The sequence below is a fragment of the Eptesicus fuscus genome, chromosome 12, assembly GCF_027574615.1.
Source record: "Eptesicus fuscus isolate TK198812 chromosome 12, DD_ASM_mEF_20220401, whole genome shotgun sequence".
Lineage (NCBI taxonomy): Eukaryota > Metazoa > Chordata > Mammalia > Chiroptera > Vespertilionidae > Eptesicus > Eptesicus fuscus.
The window spans coordinates 11,458,292-11,484,433 of record NC_072484.1 but is presented as its reverse complement, the minus strand read 5'-3'; the positions used below and the strand labels follow the sequence as shown (position 1 = coordinate 11,484,433).

General features: G+C 47.6%; 1 protein-coding gene across 1 annotated transcript in view; it reads right to left on the bottom strand.

Moving 5' to 3' along the window:
• Positions 1-14,486, bottom strand: part of NINL (ninein like) — a 110,573-nt gene extending 96,087 nt beyond the window's left edge. Inside the window, exon 1 of the mRNA XM_054724134.1 lies at positions 14,354-14,486. The gene's annotated coding sequence lies outside the window, so the exon portion shown is untranslated. The remainder of the gene's footprint in view (positions 1-14,353) is intronic.
• Positions 14,487-26,142: the final 11,656 nt, after the last annotated feature.

Below are 26,142 nucleotides of genomic sequence, written 5' to 3'. Positions count from 1 at the left end.
TCAACACCAAGAACTCAATGGTCCTAAAAAGCACATTCAGAATTGCCTAGAATTAATCATCTTAAATGTAGAAAAAATAAGGCAGTCCAAGAAACTAGGCCATGGGGAAATCGCTGTATTTTGCTATTACAGTTAGTTGAAGTCCATGCCAAACAAAATAAACTATAATAATATATTACAATCCTGGGCTGATGCAAAGTTTCCTCTGAGTCAAATGGGACTAGAGAGTACTAAAAACACTTAGGAAAGAACCATTTCCAACCTGACAGAGTGGTGTTCAAGATCTAATGAGACTTGATACACTACAACAGAAGTTTCAAACACTGCAGTGACTGGTGACAGGAGAATCAGGCCACCACAAGTTCTATAAAACGTGCCTGTTCCTGTTGGTCCCTACAAATATCAAAGGTGAAGAAACCAGATGAAGCGATGCTGTCTTTTCCCCTATAATAACCCATCCCCTGGAAGCCATCAAGGACCCAGGCCTTTAGCATTAGCCTACCTGTGTCTCCAAGCAAGGACCACTTCCTAACAATAAACCCTTACTTTCTTTGCTGCAAACTCCTGTTCATGTCTTATTGGACTTCGATAGACCTCATTAGTCCGGTAACACCACCCCATCTCCCTTATGAACACCTGCACAGTTTCCCACACTCCTTCCACAAGGACATTCTGGAATCGGCACTGGCTAAAAGTCATGTTTCACCTGAGACAGGAAACACAGAGGAAGAGCATTTGGGGGTTGATGGAGGTGAAAATAGAAATTCAGTCTAAAATATGTTGAGTTTGAGATATCTATGAAGCATGGCGGTGGGGATGAGCAAAGGGAGCTGGATATCTGGTCTGTAGCTTAGATGAGAGCATGAGGGACTGAAAATTTTTATAGATGAAGCTACTCAAAGAACTGTCTGCCCCACCACCACCACCACCTCTTCGGACAACAAAGCCAAAGAAAATACCACATTTCATAAATCCAAGATGCCACTGATTCTAAAACAAATAACAAAAAAATAAAAACTGCTGTCAAAATCTGACACAATGCTAAGAGTACTAATTTAAAAATGTATCCCAAATCTGAAGATGTTTATAAGATAACAAAAAAAGATGCACCTTAGAATAGATAAAATACAGTGAGCTTTTTCTTATTGGTAGGAGGTATTTGTTTTTGTAAATTTTTATTCTGAAAAATATTCAGATTTATAGAAAAGTTGTAAGAACAGTATGAAGGATTCTTGAATACCCTTTTTACGCAGCTAGTTTCTCCAAATAACTGTTTTCATTTTGACCCACTTATCATGTCTATTTTATCATTTTCTCTCCTCTTTCTCTCCCCTTCTTTCCCTCAGTTTCAGATTGTTTCAGACTTTGTGCCCTCTTATCCCTAAATACTTCAGTATGTATTTACTAAATTCAAGGACACAGTCACAGTACAAGGATCAAAATATGGCACTGATGCAATACTACTCTCTAATCTGTGGCAGGATAGTAAGAAACTAGGGAAATTCCTGGGCACGTGGAATGGGGAAACTGAGACAAGAAAATTAAACAAGGCCAAACAGTTTGGGCAGCTTGCAACCAGCTTGTGAATTGCAAGACTTTATCTTCCCCAACCAAGGACACTTGAGAACAAATGGTTTATACCGTCCTCCTTAACCAGAGAATACATAACTTGAATCACCCTGGCCTGGGAAAATAGAGAACAAAAACCCAATTAATGCCATTTGTGCCAGCTGAACTCAAGGACAGATAATGTCTGGGGGACAAATAACAAAAACCCCAAAAGCATTTGGATGGTATCACTTGAGTGGGAATGTTAGGCAGGAAAGAGAGCTGCTAGGGCAGGAGGGGGGGAGGGGGAAAGTAGAGGGGCAGTTTATCTTATACACTAAACAAAGAAGTCAGCAGTCTTGGGACTTGCCAAGATAAAAGAAGAAACAAGACCAGAATTCCATATTTACCAATTTTATTCAACATAGTATTGAAAGTCGTAGCCACTGCAATCAGATTTTTTTTAAAAAAACAAAGGCATCCAAATTTGAAAGAAGTAAAACTTATTATTTGCAGATAACATACCATATATAGAAATCTTAAATATTCCACAAAAATACACATGCCAGAATTAATGAATTCAGTAAAGTTGCATAACAGAAAATTAATATTCAGAAATTAGTTTCATTTTTATACACCAATAATGAACTATCAGGAAGAGAAATTAAGAAAACAATTCCATTTACAATTGCATGAAAAAGAATAAATCTGCCCTAGCCGGTTTGGCTCAGTGGGTAGAGCGTCGGCCTATAGACTGAAGGGTCCTGGGTTTGATTGCTGCCAAGGGCACACACCCGGGTTGTGGGCTCGATCCCCATTAGGGGGCGTGCAGGAGGCAGCCAATCAATGATTCTCTCTCATTATTGTTTCTATCTCTCCCTCTCCCTTTCTCTCTGAAATCAATAAAAATATATATTTTAAAAAAAGGATAAATCTAACCAAGGAGAGAGAAACCAAGATGGCGGCATAGGTTAAACACCTAACCTGCAGCCGGGCACAACAATTTCAAAAATACAACTAGAGGTCAGAACGGACATCGTCCAGAACCACAGGAGAGCTGGCGGACTGAAATGCCCACAGCTGGGGGGAAGGAGAAGGCCACAGGGACAGTCGGGGAAGCCGTAAAAGCCTGAGGTATGGAGAAACGGGCGGAGACACGAGCACACGCGCCTGCGGGGAGGATGGAACCGGAGAGGAGGGGGCGGCTGATGACCTGGCCGGAGTTCACTGGCAGGAAGGAGATAAAGGCTCCGGAGTGCGCTGAGCACCGGCTCCGATTGCACTGAACCCCATTCCGGGCGAAACCCTGGGAAACTCACTCACTTTCGCAACTCCGCCGCCCCCGCAGGCCGCCCGGCCCGGGACGCTGGGGACGCTGCCGCAGCGGCGGCGCCCGGAGCCCGGCGGCCTCCCAGCACCCGTCCCCGCCGCGCAGCCCCCGCGCGCCTGGTCCCGCGGGCAGCGCGCCCCGCACACCGGATGGAGGCCCGGGCGCCCTCTCCGTGCACCTCCCGGCGGCGCTAGACTTCAGTAGAGTTGACTGAATTCAAGGGATTAAAAAGTATAAATTGGGGGGACGCCGCGGCGGCGACGTCCGGAACACGGTGATGGTGGTGCCTGGAGCTCGGCGGCCGCCCAGCGCCCGTCCCAGCCGCGCAGCCCTCGCGCGCCTGGTTCCGCGGGACGCGCGCACCGCGCACCAGACGGAGGCCCGGGCGCCCTTTCCGTGCACCTCCCGGCGGCGCTAGACTTCAGTAGAGTTGACTGAATTCAAGGGATTAAAAAGTATAAATTGGGGGGACGCCGCGGCGGCGACATCCGGAACACGGTGATGGCGGTGCCTGGAGCCCGGCGGCCGCCCAGCGCCCATCCCAGCCGCGCAGCCCTCGCGCGCCTGGTTCCGCGTGATGCGCGCACCGCGCACCGGACGGAGGCCCGGGCGCCCTTTCCGTGCACCTCCCGGCGGCGCTAGACTTCAGTAGAGTTGACTGAATTCAAGGGATTAAAAAGTATAAATTGGGGGGACGCCGCGGCGGCGACGTCCGGAACACGGTGATGGTGGTGCCTGGAGCTCGGCGGCCGCCCAGCGCCCGTCCCAGCCGCGCAGCCCTCGCGCGCCTGGTTCCGCGGGACGCGCGCACCGCGCACCGGACGGAGGCCCGGGCGCCCTTTCCCTGCACCTCCCGGCGGCGCTAGACTTCAGTAGAGTTGACTGAAATGAAGGGATTAAGAAGTACAAATTGAGAAGTTTGAAAAAGATGGCGGCGGAGGTTAAAGGCTGTTCTGTTGCCTCGCACCCAGCGAAATCGGAGGGGATGAGGTGTGGAGGTGCGTGGGTCTGGCTGGTGGCGGGGGAAAGGGGCTTTTGTTCCAAACCTAAGGGAGATTAGCTCTCCATCACCCTGAAACCCATCTTCTGGCGAACCCCGGGAGACCCAGATACCTGCGGGGAGAGGCGGGACTCTTGCAGAGGTGCGCCCAGCAATCAGTGTTTGCTGCACTGGAGTGCGGAACGAGGGGACTTAGATACATGGAAGGCAGAAGGACCAGACTCACAGCCATCGAGGCTCGCCGCACCATGGCCTGTTGGCGCCCTGAGACCCCGCCCCGCCCTGGGACCCGCCCCGCATGTTTTGAAGACCTGCCCCGCAAGTCTTGCAGGCACACCTGCGCCCCAAGCAACGGCTTATGCATGTGGGTGGCCTGCCCTCTGGCAGCAGACCAGATGATCTGCTGTTCTAGTCGGACTGCTCCAGGGCCACTCAGACAGGAGGAAGAAACTACAGTTTTTGCTGTAATCCTTGCTGAGTGCCTAAGGCAGTAGCTGATCTACACCCCATTGGAGACCCAGAAACGAGGGCATCTAGTGGTCTGTGGGAGATGACACCAGATTTCAACCACGTGCATAAGGGACACATTCAACAGGAATATTCAGTGAGCGTCAAAGCTTTGCTGCACCAAGACCCGGCCCATAAACGTGTCTCCTGCACAGCAACTCTTCCTTTATAGACAAAGAGAGCCCCCCCAGTGACACCAACAACAATCAAGACTTAACTATACAAAAGAGGACCAAGATGGAGGCATAGGGCGGAAGCCTGATTGTTGCCTACCACAACAACTTTGAGACTACGACAAGAGAGCAGAGCAGACACCATCCAAGACCACCATAGGGCTGGCTGAGTAGAAGCTCTACAACTAGAATAAAAGAGGGGTATGTGGGATGATGCTGATGCCGGTGACCCAAAGACCACACTTTAAGAACTACAGCTCAGGCGACACAAAAGAACTATGGCTCAGGCGATACAACAGCGGCCTGGAACGTGCTCGGCGCAGTTCCCCCGGCGGTCTCCGGCTGAGGGGACGGCTCCACTGGCAGCCAAGCACGGACAGACGAGCCCCTATGAGACATGGGGTGGGAGACTCCGCGTTTGCTGACCTCTGAGTCCGTAAATAATCTCAACGCCCCGGAAGCGGCCAGGTGCGCATGCTCGGCGACCGGCCACCTATGCAGACCCAAGGGCCGACGCAGCGACGCCAGACTGGCCCACCGCCATGCACCGGGTGCACCGGAACTTCGCCGAGCCGCCGCCCGACGAGTTCTGCAGCAGCCATACTGGAGCTCTGGAAGGATGGCCAGGGGAATTGCTGAGGGGGGATTGACCGGCAGGAATTGGGATCGGGAAGACGGGGCCCCGCTGAGACCCGGGTGCGGGCGGGGTTGCGCACCTCTGGACTCGGGTGTGGTCACACGCCTCTGGGTATAAGTGAGGCCTCACGTCCCTGGGTCTAGGTGAGGCCACATGCCCCTGGGTCCAGGTGAGGCCGGACTCCGGGTCCGGGTGAGGCCAAGTGCCCCTGGACCCGGATGACGCTGGACCCCATGCCCGGGCGAGGCCAAGCGCCCCTGGGTCTGGGAGAGCCCACACACCCCTGGGTCCAGGCGAGACCATGTGTCCCTGGATCCGGGTGAGGCTGCGTGCACCTAGGCCCGGGTGAGCCCAAGTGGCCCTGGGTCTGGGAGAGGCCAAGCGTCCCTGGGTGCGGGTGAGACCATGTGTCCCTGGATCCGGGTGAGGCCTCGTGCACCTAGGCCCGGGTGAGGCCACGTGCCCCTGGGTCTGGGAGAGGCCAAGCGTCCCTGGGTCCGGGCGAGACCATGCGTCCCTGGATCCGGATGAGGCCTCGTGCACCTAGGCCCGGGTGAGCCCAAGTGGCCCTGGGTCTGGGAGAGGCCAAGCGTCCCTGGGTCCGGGTGAGACCATGTGTCCCTGGATCCGGGTGATGCCTTGTGCACCTAGGCCCGGGTGAGCCCAAGTGGCCCTGGGTCTGGGAGAGGCCAAGCGTCCCTGGGTATGGGTGAGACCATGTGTCCCTGGATCCGGATGAGGCCTCGTGCACCTAGGCCCGGGTGAGCCCAAGTGGCCCTGGGTCTGGGAGAGGCCAAGCGTCCCTGGGTCCGGGTGAGACCATGCGTCCCTGGATCCGGATGAGGCCTAGAGCACCTAGGCCCGGGTGAGCCCAAGTGGCCCTGGGTCGGGGAGAGGCCAAGCGTCCCTGGGTCCGGGTGAGACCATGTGTCCCTGGATCCGGGTGAGGCCTCGTGCACCTAGGCCCGGGTGAGGCCAAGTGGCCCTGGGTCGGGGAGAGGCCAAGCGTCCCTGGGTCCGGGTGAGACCATGTGTCCCTGGATCCGGGTGAGGCCTCGTGCACCTAGGCCCGGGTGAGCCCAAGTGGCCCTGGGTCTGGGAGAGGCCAAGCGTCCCTGGGTCTGGGTGAGACCATGTGTCCCTGGATCCGGGTGAGGCCTCGTGCACCTAGGCCCGGGTGAGCCCAAGTGGCCCTGGGTCTGGGAGAGGCCAAGCGTCCCTGGGTCCGGGTGAGACCATGTGTCCCAGGATCCGGGTGAGGCCTCGTGCACCTAGGCCCGGGTGAGCCCAAGTGGCCCTGGGTCTGGGAGAGGCCAAGCGTCCCTGGGTCCGGGTGAGACCATGCGTCCCTGGATCCGGATGAGGCCTCGTGCACCTAGGCCCGGGTGAGCCCAAGAGGCCCTGGGTCTGGGAGAGGCCAAGCGTCCCTGGGTCCGGGTGAGACCATGTGTCCCTGGATCCGGATGAGGCCTAGTGCACCTAGGCCCGGGTGAGCCCAAGTGGCCCTGGGTCTGGGAGAGGCCAAGCGTCCCTGGGTCCGGGTGAGACCATGTGTCCCTGGATCCGGGTGAGGCCTCGTGCACCTAGGCCCGGGTGAGCCCATGTGGCCCTGGGTCTGGGAGAGGCCAAGCGTCCCTGGGTCCGGGTGAGACCATGTGTCCCTGGATCCGGGTGAGGCCTCGTGCACCTAGGCCCGGGTGAGCCCAAGTGGCCCTGGGTCTGGGAGAGGCCAAGCGTCCCTGGGTCCGGGTGAGACCATGTGTCCCTGGATCCGGGTGAGGCCTCGTGCACCTAGGCCCGGGTGAGCCCAAGTGGCCCTGGGTCTGGGAGAGGCCAAGCGTCCCTGGGTCCGGGTGAGACCATGTGTCCCTGGATCCGGGTGAGGCCTCGTGCACCTAGGCCCGGGTGAGCCCAAGTGGCCCTGGGTCTGGGAGAGGCCAAGCGTCCCTGGGTCCGGGTGAGACCATGTGTCCCTGGATCCGGGTGAGGCCTCGTGCACCTAGGCCCGGGTGAGCCCAAGTGGCCCTGGGTCTGGGAGAGGCCAAGCGTCCCTGGGTCCGGGTGAGACCATGTGTCCCTGGATCCGGGTGAGGCCTCGTGCACCTAGGCCCGGGTGAGCCCAAGTGGCCCTGGGTCTGGGAGAGGCCAAGCGTCCCTGGGTCCGGGTGAGACCATGTGTCCCTGGATCCGGGTGAGGCCTCGTGCACCTAGGCCCGGGTGAGCCCAAGAGGCCCTGGGTCTGGGAGAGGCCAAGCGTACCTGGGTCCGGGTGAGACCATGTGTCCCTGGATCCGGATGAGGCCTCGTGCACCTAGGCCCGGGTGAGCCCAAGTGGCCCTGGGTCTGGGAGTGGCCAAACTTTCCTGGGTCTGGGTGTGACCATGTGTCCCTGGATCCGAGTGATGCCTCGTGAACCTAGGCCCGGGTGAGGCCACGTGCCCCTGGGTCTGGGAGAGGCCAAGCGTCCCTGGGTCCGGGTGAGACCATGCGTCCCTGGATCCGGATGAGGCCTCGTGCACCTAGGCCCTGGTGAGCCCAAGTGGCCCTGGGTCTGGGAGAGGCCAAGCGTCCCTGGGTCCGGGAGAGACCATGTGTCCCTGGATCCAGGTGAGGCCTTGTGCAACTAAGCCCGGGTGAGGCCACGTGCCCCTGGGTCTGGGAGAGGCCAAGTGTCCTTGGGTACGGGTGAAGCCAGATCCTGGGTCCGGGTGAGGCCGTGCGCCCCTGGATCCATCCGGGTGAGGCTGGGTCCCAAGCCCGGGTGAGACCACGCGCCCCTTGGGTATGGGTGAGGCCACGTGCCCCTTAGTCCAGGTGACGCCGTGCCCCTGGGATCGGCCGAGACCAAACCAGAGGGAGTCAGACCTCCATTACCACCATTTGTCCACCATCCAGAGCTGAGGGGTCAGTGCTGACATGTACACATAAGGAACTACTGGACATCGAAATTGGGTCTCAAAAGAACTGTTGGTCCAGGGGGAAGCTCGCTACAGATTGATTCATTTGCCTGTCAGCATAAATATTATTGCTCGTCTCACATTCAGTTCTTATTAGTATATATCTAGTGACATTTGATCTCGTTCATCTAGAGGAAATGATGAACAACATAGACTGAGGAACAAGAACAGAACCAGAAGCAAGGAGGCATCGATCGGACTATCGGGCCTCAGAGGGAGGATACGGGAGGGTAGGGGGAGGGTGGGGGGAGGGGGAGAGTCCAACCAAAGGACCTGTATGCATGCATATAAGCCTATCCAACGGTTAAGTTCAACAGGGGATTGGGGCATGCGTGGGGAGAGGGGTGGGATGGGAATGGGGGGATGAGGACAAATATGTGACACCTTAATCAATAAAGAAATTAAAAAAAAAAAATAAATCTAACCAAGGAGGTAAAAGACCTGTACTCAAAAAACTATAAAACACTGAAGAAAGAAACTGAAGATACAAATAAATGGAAAGATATTCCATACTCATGCAAAGGAAGAATTAACATCATCAGAATGTCTATACTACCCAAAGCAATCTACATATTCAATGCAAAATGTACCAAAATACCAATATAATATAATACTGTATGGTATATTTCACAGGACTAGAAAAAATAATCTTAAAATTCATATAGATCCACAAAAGACCCGAAATAGCAAAAGCAATATTGGGGGGGAAAAGAACAAAGTTAATTTATCATATTATCTTATATCAAATTATACCTATGATAATCAAAGACTATGATATTCAAAACAATATGGTGCTGTCATAAAAACAGACATCTAGATCAATGGAATGAAACAGAGAGCCTAGAAATAAATCCATGCCTATATACACAATTAATCTATGACAGAGGAGGCAAGATTATACAATGGGATAAAGACAGACTCTTCAATAAAAGGTGTTAGGAAAACTAGACAGACATGCAAAATGATACTAGACCACTCCATATACAAAAATAAACTCATAATGAATAAAAGACTTAAATGGAAGACCTAAAACTATAAAACTTCTAGAAGAAAACATAGGCAGCAAACTTTTTGACATTACTCTTTGTAACATTTTTGGATATGTCTCCTTGGGCAAGGGAAAGAAAAGAAAAATTAAAAAGTGGGAGTACATCAAACTAAAATGTTTTTGCACAGCAAAGGAAACTATCATCAAAAGAAAAAGAAAACAAAAATAAATAAATAAATAAGTAAATAGAAAACCTACTGAATGGGAGAATATATTCGCTAAGGGGTTAATATCCAAAATTTATAAAGAACTCATACATCTTAACACCAAAAAAACAAACAATCCAATTACAAAATGGGCAGAGGACTGAATAAACACTTCTCCAAAAAGGACATACAGATGGCCAACACATGAAAAGATGCTCAATGTCACTAATCATCAGAGAAATGCAAATTAAAACCACAATGAGATATCACCTCACACCTGTCAGAATGGCTATCATCAATAAATCAATAAACAAAAAGTGCTGGTGAGGATATATAGAAAAAAGTACCCTCATGCACTGTTGATGGGAATGCAGACGGGTGTATCCGCTATGGAAAATAGTATGGGGGTTCCTTAAAAAAATTAAAAATAGAACTACCATATGACCCTGAAATTCCACTTCTGGGTATTAACCTGAAGAAATCCAAAACATTAATTCAAAAAGATATATGCACCCTTATGTTCGTTCATTGCAGTCTTATTTATAACTAGAGGTCCGGTGCATGAAATTTGGGCACGGGTAGGGTCCCTAGGCCTGGACAGCGATCAGGGCTGATTAGGTTCCCCGCCTCCCCTCCTCCTCCTTACCTCGCTCCCTCAGTGCCCCACCACCACCTCCACTGGTTGCCCACCATGTTCCGCGTCGCCCCCTGGTGGTCAGCGCATGTCATAGCGAGCAATTGAACTGTTCTCCCTGTCAAACTTCTGAGGGGACACTTTGCATATTAGCCTTTTATATATATAGATAACCAAGATATGGAAGCAACCTAGATGTCCATCAATAGATGAATTGATAAAGATTATATGAGGCACACATACAATGGAATATTACTCAGCCATAAAAGGAATGAAATTTTACCATTTGCAACAACATGGATGGAACCAGAGGGTATTATGCTAAGTAAAATAAGATAGAGAAAGACAAATACCATATCATTTCACTTATATAAGGAATCTGAAAAATAAAAAAAATGAACAATCAAAACAGAAATAAACTCATAGGTACAGAGAACAAACTGATGGTCACCAGATGGATGAGAAGTTGAGGAGGGAATGGGTGAAAAGGTGAAAGGGATCAAGAGGTACAAATTGCCACTTATGAAAATAGTCACGGGGATGTAAAGTACAGCATAAGGAATATAGTCAGTAATATTGCAATAGTGTCAGATGGGTATTGCAATAGTGTCAGATGGGTACGAGACTTATTGGGGAGATCACTTCCCCAATAGTCATGTAAATATTTAATCACTCTGTTGTACACCTGAAGCTAATATAATACTGTATGTCAACTATACTTGAAAAATGTGTTTTTTTAAAGGGAGAGCTACAAAAGCCAAACCTCCCTCTCATTCCACCTGTGAGTGAGACAGCTGCCACCAATCTGACACTATGCAGAAGAGGAGCAATTTCAGTCCCCCAACCGTTGATTCAGCCAGGGAAGCAACCCATCCTGAAGCCCTGGATTCTCCTTCCAGGACCTCTCTATTTGTTTAATCTGAGACTAGGTATTCCATCACTGGCAGCTAAAAACATACTAACTGATGGACATCCACAAATGTAACATTCCTTACTGGAACCCTGAAAATCTAGAAACTGTGGAGAATGATTTCCTTTCAGATCTTCCACAATAACAAAAAATGATGACCACTCTGAGAAACTCCAACACACCAAAATCTTAACTTAGTAAACAAAGCAGATCTCCAAATAAGATAACTGAACTAAAAGAGTATTTCTTATAACACAAAAAGATTTGTCAGTTTTGCCTAATGAAATACAAAATAACAGTCTATGCACAAAAACTGGGATATGCCAAAGCTTCTCAAATTTGAGTGCATCAGAATTACCTGGAGGACTTTGGTTTATTTGACAAATGATTTCAACTGAAAGCAGACAATGAATCAGACTGAGAAGCTAGAAGTCATTTTATCCCTAAAGCCTAGAGGACAATCCAGGATTGAGAGAGACAAAAAATAGGCAGCACCAGAGGCATGCTCCAACTTTTGTGAAAAGAAGATAAAAATAGAGAACATGCTCCCCATAAGACATCTCAGCCCATGGTTCAGACAACAGTCAGAATCCTTAGGTGGGGAACTCTCACCAGGAGGCTCAACTTTATCCCAAAGATGGGGAAGCAAAAACCTTCTGCTAACCCCACCCTCCAAATAGCTCCAGGTAGTCTGACCCAAAGTTTTGGCCTCTTGCTTGTGATTAACAAAATCTCTGGCCTTGAGCCTGAATTCCTAATTTGTACTTGAAACCAAGGACTAAGCTAAACCCAAATCTAGAGTCCAGTTATGGCCACTGCCGTGCAACCTTTACGGAGTGACTATGGAATTGGAGAACAAGGAAGGGGCCATGGCACTGGAAATGCCTTTCCCGGCTGGAGGGCGCCATTCCCTCTAGTCAGGAGTGAGGCCAGGACACTGTGTTTTGGCTCCTTTTTCTAGACCTTTCTTGAGCCAGGGAAGAAAAGATAACTAGCAACCACCTGTTTATGGCAAAACCCAAACCTAAGTGTCCAAAGTAGAAAGAATGTGATCAGAGGGACCTCTCAGATGCCCCAAGTCTCAAATGTCACATGTTTCATCTTCAAAGAAAAAATAAAATAAAGTAACTAGTATACAAAGTCAATCACCATAAAAGGGCAAGATCTAGCCCTAACCGGTTTGGCTCAATGGATAGAGCGTCAGCCTGTGGACTGAAAGGTCCCGGGTTCGATTCCGATCGAGGGCATGTACCTTGGTTGTGGGCACATCCCCAGTGGAGGATGTGCAGGAGGCAGCTGATCGATGTTTCTCTCTCATCGATGTTTCTCTCTATCCCTCTCCCTTCTTCTCTGTAAAAAAATCAATGAAATATATTTTTTTTAAAAAGGGCAAGATCTAAATACCTTGAATACTTATGGTTAATATACTTTGCAATTCTTTTGTTACTCTATTGTCCACCACCAAAACTTCTTAAGGACTCAGAACAAAGGATGCACTAACACTAGGGATTTACAAATGCTGTTAGCAAATGATTATGTCAGTTCACCACACCCGAGGGAAATGATTTAGGGAAAATAGTATTCTATCAAAGTTTATAAACTCCTCATTTTAAAAAAATGTAAAGCCTAACTTTTCCTCCATAAAGTGTTCTCTTTCTAATTTGATGGTATTAAATTTTAACTGAAGTTCAAGGTCTTTGGAAAAGGCTATTTTCTCATTCTGCAAAAATGATTATCCTCTAATTTTTATTGAATATGATTATAATTATTGTTGAATATTGAATATAATTATAATTTTAATTGAATATAATTATAATATTATAATTTTTATTGAATATTGAATATAATTAAACACATACACCTTTGTGGCAAAACAGCTTTGGTTTGCCAATAGAGACCAGTTAAATTTGTAATATTTTAAACCACTAGAATGATTTGTAAATCAAACAACAGGGGCACCACGGTTGCTCTAACTGCCTTAGCATTTCTCTTTTAATATACACATACTTTTAAATATACACACACACACACACACACACACACACACACTCTTGCACAAATCTATTAAAACTGTGAGGCTGCTGATAGTGCTGTTTTTAATTGCCCAGTTTTAACTATCATTAATTTTTTGTAATCTTCTTCTTTTAAAAATATTCAAAGTCCAATGTGAAAAACCTGGAATCCACAGCAAAAGCCTCTACGAAGAAAGTCACCATCAACTACCATCAACTCATACCCTTCCCTCCTATTAACAGTGTTGGTGGTGGGGCCTCTGAGCCTTCTCCAAAGCCATCATCATAGTTCTCCGCGGACCGCCCTCCCCTGCCTCCCTGTTCCATAGCTTGGCCTAAGTCTCCCAGAGCAAAAGGGAACCAAATGACCCTACTTCACCTCCATCCTGTGCAAACACACAGACCTCCAGGGAGCTCCTCACAACGCCCCGGGGCATAGTTATGAGAGAAACATCTAAAGAGATTGAAAAGACTCCTCCTACCGGCCTTTGTGGTGAGGAAAGGGGCGATTCTGCCAAACATCTAGTACAATCGATAAAACGCACTTTTCTGCCCCAGAGAGCGGCTTCTTATTTCAAATAGTTTTTCAAAGTGCAAAATCCTAACACAAGAAAAGGAAACAGGTACACCCTAAAAAAGTTGTTCTAGTAGTACAGTGGAATGCAATCTTATTTACAGGAGATGATTCTATCGAATAATTCGACTTGTCTGAGGATTGGGGCGCTCGCGTTTTGCAGGTGACCCGGGGAGCCTGAAGGACTGGAGGTGGCAGGGGTAGGATTGGCAAAGGAGGACCTGGTCACCCGCAGCGGCGCATCTGGGGAGCAAAGAGGCTGCAGACACCCACCTAGGCCACGGCTCTCCCCAATCTCTCCCCAAACGGCTCACCTCCACGCTCCCAATGAAAACACTGGCTTCGCCCCATCCCGGGTCGCACCCCGGGAGGTGAGTGTCCACTTCAGCAAAGGAGCCGGGACACTGTAAACTCTGCTCAAAGGGGCACCGACACTTCAGAAACGGCCGCATTGTAGGACCTGGTTCCGAAAGGCCGGCCACGCAGCCGGCCTCCCGCAGGTGGGGCACTCTAAAGTGACCCACCCCAGCCCCCTACGGTGTCGGGAAAAGCCGGACGCCCGGTCACACTTACCGAACCTGTAGCCCCTACACCCGGAGCGAGGGCAAGACGCGGACCCCACGCGGCGGCAGCCCCCGAGCGCCGAGGTGCGGGGCGGGGCGCAGGAGAACCGCAGGTTTGCACCCCGTCTCCGCTCCGTCCAGAGTCGCGGGCACCTACACTTTCGTCCCACCTGCTGACTTCCAGGCTCCGCGGCCCCCACAGAGGAGCGCCCGGTCCCTGCCGGCACCCCTGGCCCTGCCCGCATCCCGGTCCCGGCCCGCACCCCGGTCCTGGCCCGCACGTGCGCTCCGCAGGCCGCCCCGACCCCGCTCACCTGGGCAGCGGGGGATCCACCGTCTCCGCCCGCGCGCGGGTCCCAGGGACGCGGCCCAAGGGCACTGGGCAGGCCCGCGGCTCCCGCCCGCGTCCGCCCGCCGCTCTTTGTGTCAGGAGGTCCAGATGCTGCGCTTCTCCGGGCCACCAGGCGCCGCCCCCTGGTCCTCGGCGCCGGGACCGCAGGCCAAACCAGGAGCCGGGCGGAGCGGGGAGCGGGCCAGGCGGGGCGGGACCGGAAGTGCGCGGGGCGGGGCGGGGCGGGGCGGGGCGATTAGTCCCCGGGGACCCGGTGTGGAGTGTGCGGTGGTGTGTGTTGCTGCCCGTGTGCACCGTGTGCACCGAGGCTCCTCCACCGCCTCTGGGGTATTTCTGGGAAGCACAAGCCTCAGGTGTGAGCCGCTCGCCGACCTCGCTGATCCCTGTGGGATCTGGCTCTTGGTCTAGCATCCTCTTCTGGAAACAACTGGAGGCCGACTCGGCAATAGTAATAACTCAAATTCACAGTGGAGGAAACTGGGAGACATAAAACCTCTGGTTACTATCTTTCCATCATTTATACAATCAAGAAATTTTTACTAAGAAAAAATTTTCATTTAGAAAAAATTCTCATTGCTAGAAATTGTCCTAGGGGCCGAGAATACAGCAGTCACACTTGGGGGTGGGGGAACAGGGGCAACAACAACAAAATCCCTGCCCCTTTGGAATTTACAGCTGGAAAACAATTTAAAAACTTAAATATTATAAATGCTGAAGTGGAGCAATGTAAGCGACAGGGACAGAGAGTACAGGAGGTTGGCCAGCGAAGGTCAGTGGGGAGGTGACATTTTAAGTGAAGGCCAAAAGGAAGCAAGGGAAAGAGACAGGCAGACATCTGTGGGAGCAGTGTGCTGAGGCCCTGAGGCTAGAGGATGCCCAGGATGTTTCAATGTGATGGGAAGAGTAACTGTGGGAAGTATGGTATGTGAGGTCACACAGAAGTTAGAGATGGACTGAAAGGTATGTTGGGCCCTGTTGCCCCTTGTAAAGGCATGGTTTCTACTCGAGAGTATTTAGCAAAGGGAACTTATGATCTGATATAACAAAATCACTCTGGCTTCTGTGTGAACATGAGTAGTGCCAAGCCTGAGAAAGAAGATATCTACACTAATAAAAGAGAAAGATGCAAATTGACCGTACATTCACGATTCCCATCAGTCAATCAGGAGTGGATATGCAAATTAACCCAAATATATGGCGGTTTAATTTGCATACGTGCCGAGTGGCCAGGGGCAGGGCGGGATGCTTACATCGTCGCCATGGCGATGATGCAGGCGTTCCACACCGCCCCAGCAGCTCTGGGCCTCTGGGCAGCGTGGGAAGGCGGAAAGGCGGCTCCGGGCCAGAGAAAAGGCAGAAAGGCGGCTCCCGGCTGGAGCGAAGGTGGTGCCGGCAGCCAGGGGAAGGAAGGCCCATTCTTGCACGAATCTTCGTGCATCGGGCCTCTAGTCTACTAATAAGGACCCCTGGTGGCTAACTTGGCTCAAATTAAAAACAGCTATTCCTGAACAGGGGTCTCTCATAAGCCAAGCTTCAGCAAGAAGCCTGCACTAAGCTGCCTGCCTCCTATACCTAGCTGCTTGCCTCCGGCACTGAACTGGCCTGACTGCACTGTGTTCCTGCCAGCAAAGCCAACCCTTACAAAGGAGTTCCTGGAACTGTATTTCAGCCTACAGGACTGATATTTTCCCTGTCTAGTCAGGTGTGCATCTTCTCCAGATGCTACTCGATTCAAACAATCAGAGCTGCTCCATTCTAACCAATCAGGACAGTGTTTTCTGGACCAATGGAGCCAAGAGGATTTAAGAGTCCTCATTTGTGTGAGGATAGAACAATCAGACCAAGGGTAGGGTCTTATATCTATACTAGTGGCCTGGTACATGAATTCGTGCACAGGTGGGGTCCAGCTGCCCTGCCCCAATGGGGCCTGATGGGGGCTGCGATGGCGGAGTGGAGGGGGGAGCGGAAGTTGGCTGCTGGCCCTACCCCCGATCAAGACCTGATATGGCCCGGGCCGGCAGGGTGGGCGGGGGGGGGGGGGAGGGAAAAGGGAGGTTGGCTGGGACCTGATAGGGCCCGGGCCAGCCGGGAGGAGGTGCCGCAGGAGGTTGGGGGGGCACCGATTGGAGCCCCGATTGCCGGTTGGCTGCCACAGTGCACGTCATAGCAACTGGTCGTACCATCATTCTGGTCGCTTAGCTTTTATATATATAGATAAGGCAGCTCTCCCTCTGGCTCAGAGTGTATTTTCCCTTTGCACCAGAGACTGAAGACTGTGTTCAAGCAGAGAAGAGCAGGTGGAGCAGAGCAGCGCACAGTGGAACAGTCTGGTGTGGAGCGAAGAAAGCAGAGCAGAGCTGTCTAGCCAGAGAGTGGGAGCCTTGCCTTAGGGCCACTTGCACGAAGGCTGCCATACAACAGTGCTGTTCCACAGTCATGCTGCTTCATGACTGCTTCATAGTCAAGCTGTAACACTATTGATCTGTTCCACAGCCATGCTGTTCTCATAGCTGTGCTGTATCACAATTGAGCTGTTTGCACTGACAAAAATTTTCTTCACCACTCTCCAAATTGGGGATTCCTATCGTCATTGAGTTGGCACCAATGACCATCTGTTGACAGTAGGAGAAAGAAGACAGAGGTAGAAGTAAGGAGACCATTAAGAAGTAATGGCATGCCTAAAGGACAATAACATTTTTCACAGAAGTAGAACAAAAATTCCTAAAATTTGTAAGGTAACACAAAGGACCCCACATAGGCAAAAAAAAAAAAAAAAAAAGTCTGAGGCAAAAAGAACAAAGCCAGAGGCATCACTCTCCCCATTTTCAAACTTTGTTCCAAAGTAAGCAAAACACTATAGTATTGGCAAAGAAATAGACACAAAGACCAATGGAACAGAATTGAGAACCCAGAACTAAACTGATAGACATATGGACAACTAATTTATGACAAAGGAGCCCAGAACATACAATGGAGAAAGAAAATTCTCTTCAATAAATGGTGTTGGGAAAACTAGAATTCTACATACAGCCCTAGCTGATTTGGCTTAGTGGACAGAGTGTCGGCCTGTGGACTGAAGGGTCCCTGGTTCAATTCCGGTTAAGGACACATGCCTGGGTTGCAGGCTCGATCCCTGGTGGGGGGCATGCAGGAGGTTGTAGGGAGCGGTTATAGGGTTAAGCCTCGAACTGACCTGCTGGCAAAGTTGCAAACAAGTCCCAGCTTGGAGGGCATAGTCCTCTAAGCATAATTAAGCTTGATCCTGTAACTGCTCCCTAGATCTTTCCTGGGTAGCTAGTGGGCTGTGGGAGGGGCAGCAAGTGCTGCCAAAACAAGTGAAACTTACAACAACATTGTAGATTACCTTGTTTGTCCCTGATTATAAATAAAGCCTCAGCTTTGCAGTCTGGATCTGTTCTGTGGCTTCAGCCAGGCACAGAAGATCCACCTAGACCCAGCTTTTTCTCTTTGTCTATCATTTCTCCATCCTTCGTCGCCCCTGCTCAGGCTCGCCGAACCCTTGGCTGTGCTGGCGCGGCCCAAGTGGTGCCCAACGCGGGGCTGAGCGCGGCCCAAGTGGCTCCCAACACGGTGCTGAGTTCGGCCCAAGTGGCACTCAATGCGGACCTAAGTGTGAGGGAACTTCAATTGTCAGGCGAAAGGAGCCCCTAAGGCGTGCGCACGCAGTAAGTAAGGAAGGGGTACTGTATTAGAGTAGGTGTAAAACATGGGAAATTCAGGATCACAGGGAAAGAATGTATGTGTATCCATGCTTAAGGCTATGCTCCAAGCAAGGGGCTGTTCTGTGAGGTATGAGCAGCTTTTCAATTTTTTGGAAAACCTGCCCATGGTTTTAAATATAGAGGCATGGGAGAAGGTAGGAAAACAACTTCGCGATCATTATATAGCTGAAGGTCCAGAGGAAATGCCTACCTCTACTTTCAGTCTGTTGTCCCTGATTCAGGACTGCCTAGAGCCCAGTCAAGAAGGGGAGTGGAGGAAGGTGGCAGGAAAATGCAAATCTTGGCCAAATTGGGTGATTAGTTATTACTTTGGAAATCAAAAAAGAAAGAAAAAATTTAAGGACAATTTTTGCTTTAGGCCTGGGCAAGCCCCTCCAGCTCCCTCTGATCACCGGCTCAGCCCCTGCCCAGGCCTGCCTAGACCAAAAGCCTCTTGGGCAGGAGCGGACCCCCAGCTCCCTGTGATCAATCACAGGGGGTCCGCTCCTGCCCAGGCCAAAAGCAGACCCCCAGCTCCCTGCCCAGGCGATTGATCGCAGGGGTCCGCTCTTGCACCAGGCCGAAGCAACCCCAGCTCCCTGCGATCCATCGCAGGGGATCCGCTCAGGGCGCCTATGTATGCAAATTAACAGCCATCTTGGTTGTGTTAATTTGCATACTCACCTTGATTGGCTGGTGGGCGTGGCTTGGGCGTGGCAAAGGTGTGGTCAATTTGCATATTACTCTTTTATTAGGTAGGATTCAAAAAATTAACTCAAAATGAATTAAAAACTTGAATGTGCCGAAACCGGTTTGGCTCAGTGGATAGAGTGTCAGCCTGCGGACTGCAAGGTCCCGGGTTCAATTCCGGTCAAGGGCATGTACCTTGGTTGCGGGCACATCCCCAGTAGGGGGTGTGCAGGAGGCAGCTGATCGATGTATCTCTATCATCGATGTTTCTAACTGTCTATCCCTCTCTCTTCCTCTCTGTAAAAAATCAATAAAATATATTTTAAAAAAAAACAAAACTTGAATGTAAGCTCCAAAAAAATAAAATTCATAGATGAAAACATAAGCACTAAGCTTCTTTGGTCTCAGTGTTGTTTTTGTGAATTTGACTCAAAATGCAAGAAAAACAAAAGCAAAAATAAACAAATGGGGCTACATGAAACTAAAAACCTTCTCACAGCAAAGGAAACCATCAAGAAAACAAAAAGGCCATGGTGCTCTCTTACCTGGAGGAGGAGGTGCTTGAACACAGCTGTGACCCACTTACCTACTGGAACCTAAAGAAGCCTGCCTGGCCGGGACTCTCAGCCCTGGCCGTCAGGTTTTTGGGTTGTCCCCCGAGCATTGTCCCTTCAGAAAGGCTGTTCAGCACACCCACTGAGAACGGTAGCTTTGGCCAGTCCAGGCTCATGATGGAACATTTTGAAAAACTTATCTTCTTGAAAGTGAATCTTCCATTAATATATTTTCAGTATTGAAATCACAATGGAGACACCAGGCTAAAGATGTTGTTGCTCTTTAGGCACCAGCTGTTTGTCACAGGCTGTTGGTTGGCACCAGTCGGTGCCAAGGAGGACATCAGACCAGGCACTCTCAGGTCCACACTGAGTTTCTCTTGCAGTCTCACCGTAATGTCTATATGTGCCTTACTCCTAGTCCTTCAAGACAGGTACCGCGGTGTGTTTTTTTCGAAGCCACTAGAAATAGCCTGTCTTGTCAATTATGAAATATGGTGTTTAGGTTTTAATCCATAACTGTAATTGTTTTTAAAAGCTGGGGGTTAGTTATTTGTTTTACTAGAAAGACAGAAGATGTAAACAGTTTTATTCCACAGGCTTTTTGTTCAGTTATGTAAGAACAACAAATCAGGTACTGTATTTTAGTTAAAAATTGCGTTAATTGCAACAAAGCAGCCTTTGTGGCTGTGAGATAAAATGTGGAAATAGATGGAGTAGAAGCCATCCTGACTGAGTGGTTTTTAACTGCATCTCTAACATAATGTGAGGAGTGCAGAGAATATTGTGGAAGATACTGTTCACTACAACAGAGATGTGGCATTTGAAGACAAAACTAAACTTAAATGTATCATGGAATGTCAGTCACATCGTGGTTGTAAGAACTTCCCCATGTTCTGTGTTTGTGTTGAGGTTTCACCTGGTCAGTTACATCCTGACTCTTTATAACGTGCTCCTTGCGGCCTGTTGTCCAACACGTTTACAGCCGTTCGGGTGATTGAACCTCCAAGCCTCTTAGTGTGTCTACTTTGAAACTATAGACTTCAGCCAAGACCGGTTTGGCTCAGTGGATAGAGCGTCGGCCTGCGGACTGAGGGGTCCCAGGTTCGATTCCGGTCAGGGGCATGTACATTGGTTGCGGGCACATCCCCGGTGGGGGGTGTGCGGGAGGCAGCTGGTTGATGTTTCTCTCTCATTGATGTTTCTAGCTCTCTATCCCTCTCCCTTCCTCTCTGTGAAAAATCAATAAAATATATTAAATAAAAAAAAGAAACTATAGACTTCAAAATAGTGTTTCTATTTTGAAATGTGTGTAGTGCCCCCCAAATTGATCAAATCACGTGTAAAATTCTTTTTAGAGGAGGTGATTTATTAACAGGGAAGAAGACTGTTATATTACAGTTGTAAGAGTAGCCTTCGGTGTTTTTTGACAATACGGAAGACTCAGTCATCACGGGTATTTTAGAAGCCCAGGGACATCAGAATGAAATGCCAGTTGTCAGATTCTTTTAACAATATGTCCTCAGAGTTTTTGCTTCAACATGTAGAAAAGGATTCCTTTTCTTATTTCATACCAATTAAATATGCTGGGTGAAACAAGTCACTCATTGCCTGTGCCCTTTTAGAAAAGTTGTTTCCTCAAAATACTGTACCTGTTATTAATCTCACTTTGCATTGACTATGTTTTGGTATATTTATAAATGGGGAACTCAGTTTCTGAAATTAAACTTTTTTTGGAATTTTCTAAAAAAAAAAAAGAAAGAAAGAAAACAAAACAAAAAGGCAACTACCTGAATGGGAGAAGATATTTGCCAATGATACTTCCAATAATATCCAAAATATATAAAGAACTCACGAGTTCCTTATATATTTTGGAAATTAGCCCCTTATCAGATGTATCATTGGCAAATATGTTCTTCTATACAGTGGGCTTTCTTTGCCTTTAATCAAAACAGCCTGGTACTGGCCCAGGAATAGGCATAAGATCAATGGAACAGAACAGAGAACCCAGAAATCAGCCCAAGCCATTACACTCAATTAATATTTAACAAAGGAGGCAAGAGCATACAGTGAAATACAGATAGTCTCTTTAATAAATGGTGTTGGGAAAATTGGACAGATACATGCAGAAAAATGAAACTAGACCACCAACTTACACCATACACAAGAATAAACTCAAAATGGATAAAAGACTTAAATGTAAGTTGGGAAACCATAAAAATCCTACAAGAAACCATAGATAGCAAAATCTCAGACATCTCTCGTAGCAATAGGTTTGCCGATACATCTCCTGGGTCAAGGGAAACACAGGAGAAAATAAACAAATGGGACTACAGCAAAATAAAAAGCTTCTGCACAGCCAAAGAAACCATCAACTTATTGTTTGACTTTTGATTCATGTTCTAAATCTAGAGAGATTGTCCCTAAAACAGAAACTTGGAAGATTCTCCCATGAACTACTTCAAAGGGCTTAATTTAAGTCTGCTTTGGAGTGATACCTTATTCCAGAGCAAGGCAATAGGGGGTGTCCAGTCCCCTTTCCTACGTGTTTCCTGACATATTTTTGCCAGGGTCTTCCTTATAGTGTAGTTTATGTTCCCAGTTTTTCCCATAGATCGAGGTCTCCAAGATGCATGTAGTTTCCAAGGAATCTGTCATGCCTGTCCTATTTTCTGGGAGATTTCTGAAGTGCCTGATTCTAAGAATTTCGGTGATACTGGTTGAATTCCCTTAAAGTTTCATTTTTAAGGGGGTATTTTTTCTTTGATGGGATCTGTGCCCCTTCTTTTAGGTTAATATTTATGGGTTGAATGTTAACCTTCCTACCTGGGGTTCCATCAGCTCAAACGGCTCCATCAACCTGATCATAGATCTTGGATGGGAAGAGTTTCTTTCTGGGCCTTTCTAGGCAAGACAGGAGCACCTCGGGCTGGAGAGCATGTTCCAGCAGGACTTCTAAACATAACTGCTGATTCTAAGGGGAAAAAGTTGTTTGTGCATGCAACTTACAAAGTAAATCTCAGCCCAACAATGGAATGGGGCAGTATGGCATGCACAGAAAACTGTGCGTACATTTTTGATCCCCAAGCTGGCATTCTAGAGGTAGAAGGAATGCCTGTTTTTATAATTGCCCTGTCACTCCAGTAACAGACACCACTGCTGATTTTTTTCTTGGTTAGCTTTGTATTTAGCACTGAGTCTATAGCTCCTGTGTCTGTGAGGAAGTCAATTAGCTTGTTCCCCACTGTCAATTGTACCTGAGACTCCTGTGAGGAACTAGTAATAGGTTGGGAGGTGTTAACCTAGATACACAGAATAAATGGACAGGGCTTGCTTGAGGCAAAGATAAACCTTCTACTAAAGAGGTTATAGGCTTGGGTCTTGACTATCCACCATGACCTGCCCAGTTAGACTTTTTAAAAATTATTGACTGCATTACAGATGTCCCCAATTCCCCCACCTTTGCCTCCCTCCACCCTGCACCACTTTATTGTCTGTGACCATGGGTTATGCATATATGCATATGTATTCTTTGGTTGACCTCTTTCCATGCGAATATTGAACCAACTTTGCATCCCCACAATAAATCCAACCTTGTCCTGGTATATGATCTTTGTAATGTATTAATGGATCCGATTTGCTATTTTATTTATTTTATTTAATATATTTTATTGATTTTTTACAGAGAGGAAAGGAGAGGGATAGAGAGTTAGAAACATCGATGAGAGAGAAGCATCAATCAGCTGCCTTCTGCACACCCCCTACTGGGGATGTGCCGGCAACCAAGGTACATGCCCTTGACCGGAATCAAACCTGGGACCTTTCAGTCCGCAGGCCGACGCTCTATCCACTGAGCCAAACCGGTTTCGTCATGATTTGCTATTTTATTGATATTGGCCTATAAGTCTCTTTCTTTGTTTTGTCTTTATCTGGGTTTATGTGTGTGTGTTTTTTAATTGACTTTTTACAGAGAGGAAGGAAGAGGATAGAGAGTTAGAAACAGATGAGAGAGAAACATCAGCTGCCTTCAGCACGCCCTCTACTGGGGATCCGGCCTGCAACCAAGGTACATGCCCTCGTTCGGAATAGAACCCGGGATCTTTCAGTCCACGGCCCACTCTCTATCCACTGAGCCAAACCGGTCAGGGCTGGTTTTTTAATTGGGATAATGCTGACTCGTTAAAAGAGTTTGGAAGTCTTCCCTTCCTTTTGAATTTTGTGGCATAGTTTGAGGAGAATAGGTTTTAGTTTTTCATTGAATGTTTGGTAAGATTTGTGAAGCCATCTGGTTAATGACTTCATTTGCTAGGCATGCTTTGATTACTGTTTTAATTTCACTCATTGTTATTGATCTATTCAGATATTCTGATTCTTCCTAGTTCAGTTTGGAAAATTGTACATTTCTAGGAATTTGTCCATTTCACCCAACTTGTCCAATTTGTTGGCATAGTATTTTCCTACATTTCTTTCTGTTTCTGTGATGTCAATGGTTACTTCAACTCTTTCATTTCTAATTATATTAATCTGTGTCCTCTCTCTTGGTGAGTCTGGCTAAAGGTTCATCAATCTTGTTTATTTTTTCAAAGAACCAGCTCTTGTTTTCATTGATCTTTTGTATTTTTTTTTTTAGTCTCTCTGTCATTTATTTCTGCTCTGATCTTTATTATTTCCTTCTTTCTACTTTGTGCTTTTCTTGTATTTTTTCTAATTCTTTTAGTTGTAGGGTTAGATTGTTTTTTTGAGATGTTTCTCGTTTCTTGAGGTATGCATGTAATGCATATTATATTTTGTCGGATATAAGTATTGCTTCTCAGGACTACTTTCACTGTGTCTTACAGATTTGGGTTTCTTGTGTGTTCATTTTCATTTGTTTCCAGGAAGTTTTTTATTTCTTCCTTGATCTCTTTGGTAACCCATTCATAGTTTCATAACATACTATTTAGCTTCCATGTGTTTGAATGTTTTTTAGTGTTTTTATTGTAATTGATTTTTGGTTTCATGCCATTGTGGCCCAAGAAGATGCTTGATATGATTTCAATCTTTTAGAATTTGTTAAGATTTATTGTGTATTCCAAGATGTGGTCTATCTTTGAGAATGTTCCATGTGCAATTGAGAAGAATGTATATTCTGCAGCTTTGGGATGGAATGTTCTGTAAATATAAATTAAATCCATCTGATCTAGTGTGTCATTTAAGGTTGCTGTTTCTGTGTTGAATTTTTGCCTGGAAAATTTATCCAGTGATGTCAGTTGAGTGTTAAAGTCCCCTACTATGCCTATGTTGCTGCTGATCTCTCTTTTAAAGTCCTCCAATAGTTTTTAAAAATATATGTATTTAGGTTCTCCAATATTGGGTGCATATATGTTTAGCAAGGTTATATCCTCTTGTTGGATCTATTCCTTTAGTATTATTTAGTGACTTTCTTGTCTCTTTTATGGCCTTTGTTTTGAGTTCTGTTTTGTCAGATATAAGTATTGCTACTCCAGCTTATTTTCATTTCCATTTGCATGGAATATTTCTTCCATCCCTTCACTTTTAATCTGTGTGAGTCTTTTGTTCTGAGATGAGTTTCTTGTAGATAGCATATATGTGGGTCATGGCTTCTTATTCATCCAGCTACCCTATGTCTTTTGATTGGAATATTTAACTCATTTACATTTAAGATTATTATTGTTAGGTACTTATTTGTTGCCATTTTTATTCTTTTTTTAAAAAAACTATGTATTTATTTTTATTATTCTTTTTATCTTTATTGTTGAAAACATTACAGATGTCCCCTCTTTTTTCTCCCATGACCCTTTCTAGCCTGCACCCACCACATACTCCAGGCCTTCACCACACTAGTGTGTGTGTGTGTGTGTGTGTGTGTGTGTGTGTGTGTGTTTTAAATCTGAGAAGCTCTTTACTTCACCTTCAATTTTAAATGATAGCCTGATAGTCTTGCTGGATAGAGTAGTCTTGGTTTTAGATCCTTGGTTTTTTTCATTACTCTGAATACTTCATGCCATTCCCTTCTGGCTTGTAGTCTTTCTGTTAAAAAATCAGCTGAGCCCTAGCTAGTTTGGCTCAGTGGATAGAGTGTCAGCCTGTGGACTGAAGGGTCCCAGGTTTGATTCCAGTCAAGGGCACATGCCTGAGTGGCAGACTCTATCCCCAGCACGGGTGTGCAGGAGGCAGCCAATCAATGATTCTCTGTCATCATTGATGTTTCTATCTCTCCCTCTCCCTTCCTCTCTGAAATCAATGTGCTTGTTTCTATTTATTAAGTAGATCTGCCACAACTCCCAGTCTTGGTGGGCTGGTCTTCTGTAGTAGGTGTCTTGTGGGACCCCATGGTGCTGTCTCCTTGATCTGCGGAGCTATGTGCTCTAGGAATGTTCCTTGTGTGGGTTATGTGAGCCTTCCTCTTGTAATTGGGTTTTAATTGCTGTTGTCCCATTTGTAGGCAGGCTCAACCCTCAGGCGGCTGACTGTGAGGCTTAATGCTGAACATGTCCTACAAACTGTTGTACTGGTGCTGATACCACAGCAGCGGTGTTTTGGAGGTCACAGGGAGTTTCCTGCTTGAGTAAGTGTATTTCTGTTGTTGTTATTATTTACTTTATGAGTATGAGTAAAGGTGTATCAATTTTATCATTTCAAAAAACCAATGTTTTATTTCATTGATCTTTTGTATGTTTTAGACTTTGTTTTGTTTATTTTTTAAAATATATTTTTATTGCTCATCGAATGCAGGGGCGGTTGTTTGGATTGGTCTGTAAAGCCATGCGTAGATACCAGCAACC